This window comes from Oryx dammah, unplaced genomic scaffold (assembly GCF_014754425.2).
Source record: "Oryx dammah isolate SB20612 unplaced genomic scaffold, SCBI_Odam_1.1 HiC_scaffold_26, whole genome shotgun sequence".
NCBI classification, from domain to species: Eukaryota; Metazoa; Chordata; class Mammalia; order Artiodactyla; family Bovidae; genus Oryx; species Oryx dammah.
In genome coordinates, this window is record NW_024070210.1 from 37,835,559 (window position 1) to 37,839,721 (window position 4,163).

The window sequence follows — 4,163 nt, forward strand, 5'->3', positions numbered from 1 at the left end:
GACTTAGCAGCAGCAGTATTCCACTTCATAGGAGGGGCTGAATCTTTGCCTGGTAGTTGTTTGATCCAGTACTGATGCCAACAGTCTGGTGGGTGGGTCTAGTCCTGGTACTAATAAGCTAGAGGGAGGATTCCAAAATGGCACTTGCCAGCACAATGTCCTCGTGGTGATTCCCCAGAGTGGATGCTGCCAACGTCCCTGTCCCTATGGTGAGCTCCAGTTGCCTCCTAACTTGCCAGGAAGTTTTCCAATAGCAGTTGGTGGGACTGACCCAGGCTTCTTTTGAATTACTACTTCTGTCCTGAGTTCTGGTGTATATGAGCTTTTGTGTTCTCCCTTTAAAGTGGACTCTATTTCAAACAACGCTATGGGTCTCCGGAAAGTAAGCCCCATTGGCTTTCAGCGTCAGACATTCTGGTGACTCCTCTTCCTGGTGTAGAACCCTCAGGCTGGGGAGCTTGATGTGGGATTCAGACCCTGTGTTCCTTGGGGTGAGCCTCTGCAACTGTAATTGTCTTCTCATTTGTGGGTTGTCCACCCAGGGCTATGAATCCTGGCTAGACCATGTCTCTGCCCCTCCTACCCTCTCACTATGGTTCCTTCTTTATATCTTTAGTTGTAAGAGATCATTTCTACTAGTCCCCAGGTCTTTCTCATTAATAGTTTCACTGTAAGTAGTTATAATTTTGGTGTGCCTGTGGAAGAGGGTGAACTCAGGGTTCTCCTACTCCACCATCTTGACCACACTCCCTCATTTTTTTTTTTTTTTAATAAAAGAAGTTAAATTTACAAACACTTTAAAATAACTTGGGAAATATGCAGTAAAAAAAAGAATGAATCCTTCAAATTACAAAGATTTTACTAGTATGCAAACTGCCAGTTCCTCTAAATTTGGCATATCCAACCTACTTAACTGATTTGTTGTTGTTCGGTCACTAAGTCATGTCCAACTCTTTGTGACCCCGTGGACTGCAGCATGCCAGGCTTCCCTGCCCTTCACTATCTCCCTGAGTTTTCTCAAACTCATATCCAATGAGTCAGTGATGACATCCAACCATCTCATCCTCTGTTTCCCACTTCTCTTGCCCACAATCTTTCCCAGCATTAGGGTCTTTTTCAATGAGTTGGTTCTTCGCATCAGGTAGCCAGAGTATTGGGGCTTCAGCTTCAGCATCAGTCCTTACAATGAATATTCAGGGTTGAAATCCTTTAAGTAGTAATTTTTCTAACAGAGTTTAGTTGGAGAATGAGTAATATATTTATGCCTTTGACAAAGAAAACATGTATGTTATTGCTGTGCTTGAGAACAGAGAATATGCTGCTGCTGCTGCTAAGTCGCTTCAGGCTGCTAAGTCGCTTCAGTCGTGTCCGACTCCGTGAGACCCCATAGATGGCAGCCCACCAGGCTCCCCCATCCCTGGGATTCTCAAGGCAAGAACAATGGAGTGGGTTGCCATTTCCTTCTCCAATGCATAAAAGTGAAAAGTGAAGTCGCTCAGTCGTGTCCGACTCGTAGCAACCCCATGGACTGCAGGCTACCAGGCTCCTCCACCCATGGGATTTTCCAGGCAAGAGTACTGGAGTGGGGTGCCATTGCCTTTTCCGACAGAGAATATAAATCTTGGCTAATTTTATTGTTCTGGCCCATCAAAACTCAAAAGAACATGTGAGGTTCTGCCTGGCCAGTGAGGATCGGCAAATATAATAGCAGGTGTGCTAGATGGGCACATGTTTTTATCTTACAAATCTTATGGTTGTTCCTCTTCATCTCCATTTGGAAAATACATAGGGAGTAATAAATTTTATTTTATTTTATTTATTTTTAAAAATAAATTTTAATAGTAATCTTTATCTGTGAGCAGTTTAGAATCTCTGAGCATCTCTGAGCAATTTTTATGTCCAGGTACGGAGCCATTTACATAGCTTATATTGTGCTTTCAGTCCATATGCTGTCCTATCTGTGCTTCCCATATGTCCAGGTGTTTTAGTTCCAGGCTGACTCTGGCAACATCACTGGTTGAAATTGCTCTAGTACTTCTGTGGATTTTTGTTTGACCATGAGTAGTAGTGAAGTGAAGTGAAGTGAAGTGAAATCACTCAGTCGTGTCTGACTCTTTGTGACCCTGTGGGCTGTAGCCTACCAGGCTCCTCTGTCCGTGGAATTTTCTAAGCAAGTGTACTGGAGTGGGTTACCATTCTGGCCTTTATATCCCCATGTTTTCATGATGCCTCAAAAACCTTTACCATTATGATTTTTGTTGTGACATTCATATACTGTCTGGGAGAAAATGAGCAGCATAACAAGGAATGCCTGGTTTAATGACAGTGTTTTCTGTTATTATGAAAGGTTTTTAACTTTCCATACTGGCAACAAGTCAAGTTTCCAGTAAGTTTCGATATAGATGTAGATTTACAGAAATGTGGTACCGTTTTTCTTCCTACAGTTAGGGATGCCATTTTCCCATTATGGTTTTTCTTTGGAGTGTATTTTAGGATGTGACAGTCTTGTATTTTGTTGCCATATCCTTTTGACAATCCTTAGTCCATAAAGGCATCACTCCCAGCTTCAGTGTGATAAGGTCAACTTTAGAGGAACCTGGTTCCCAAGGATGTAAAGGCCATGGTTCATCTTTTAATGGACATAATTTACTCACTAATTGGGCTTTTTTTTTTTTATCAGAGATCAACTGCTTAACAATATTTTCTTTGCAAAGATGCTTATTCCATCAAGTGCAACTCTTGCTGTGGGGTCTTCTAACAAAGAGCCAGGTGTTCCTTCTCTTCCCCAAGCCCTGAGCAGCACCAGGCTACCTATGCCTCAGCCCAGTGTGGACTAAAAAATATAGTCACAACCTGAAAGTAGAGAGTTACTTTATTTGGTGGGAATGTTTAGGACTCTGAGTCAGGCTGACAGCATCTCAGTAGCTCTGAGAAAACCGCTCCAAGGAGGCAGGAGGGAAAGTCAGGCTATATACAAGTTTGCAACAAAGGGAGCAGGCAGCCCGAAGATCAAAGATCAGGTAGCAAGTTAAGGAATTCAGCATTCTGTGTATGGGAAGATGCAAGCCTCTGGGCTTGCTGCATTCATTCCTTTTGTATGCCCCTCAGCTATCTGGTCCAGTTCTGTTTCCTTGCTCACCTTGCTTCTTGCATTCCCCCAGCTCCTCAGCAATCACTGTTGGTGGGGGTGGGTGGCCACATCCTCTGGATCAGTTTTTGGAACCCTCATTCATATTTGGAGACCAGAAATTGCTGATGGCTGTGACATTTCTTGTTTATTGATATGGAAGGAGATATTTTCATTTCATATCAGCATCTGTGCACTGGTCTGCATCGGCAACCTCCAACCAGGCGTCCTGTGGCGGGAGAGGTGTCTTTTTGAGACACTTTTAGGCTCCCACCACTCTTGTTTTCAGGGCTTCTCTGCCAGGGGTCAGACATCCGTGAGCTATTCAACCAATGATCTGCTGGTTAGAACTTATTCCTCTTGCTTAACTGAAATTTTGTGCTCCTTGAGTCCTCATTTCCCTCACCTCCCAGCCTCTTACCATTCCATTCTTTGATTTTATGAATTTGACTATTTTTGATACCTGTTATAAGTGGAATCATGCAGTCATCTGTCTATGATTGGCTGATTTCACTTAGAATAATGTCCTCAAGATTCATGTATCTTATTGCATATTACAGAATTTCTTTCTTTTTAAAGATGGAACATCCATTGTGTTTGTGTGTATATATCAATCACATTTTCTTTATCCATTTATCTGTCATTGGACATTTGTTTTCACATCTTTGCCATTATGAATACTGCTACAATGAACATAGAAGTGCTAAGATATTTAAGATCCTGATTTCAATTCTTTCAGAAATGGGATTGCTGGATCATATGGTAGTTCATGGGAAATAGATGGGGAAACAGTGGAAACAGTGTCAGACTTTATTTTTTTGGGCTCCAAAATCACTGCAGATGGTGACTGCAGCCATGAAATTAAAAGACGCTTATTCCTTGGAAGAAAAGTTATGACCAACCTAGATAGCATATTCAAAAGCAGAGACATTACTGTGCCAACAAAGGTCCGTCTAGTCAAGGCTATGGTTTTTCCAGCGGTCATGTATGGATGTGAGAGTTGGACTGTGAAGAAAGCTGAGCGCAGAAGAATTGA

General features: G+C 42.4%; 1 pseudogene; it reads right to left on the minus strand.

Annotated features, from left to right (window-relative positions):
• Window positions 1–1,631: 1,631 nt before the first annotated feature.
• Window positions 1,632–3,153, minus strand: LOC120853634 (annotated as a pseudogene).
• Between the last annotated feature and the right edge of the window lie 1,010 nt (window positions 3,154–4,163).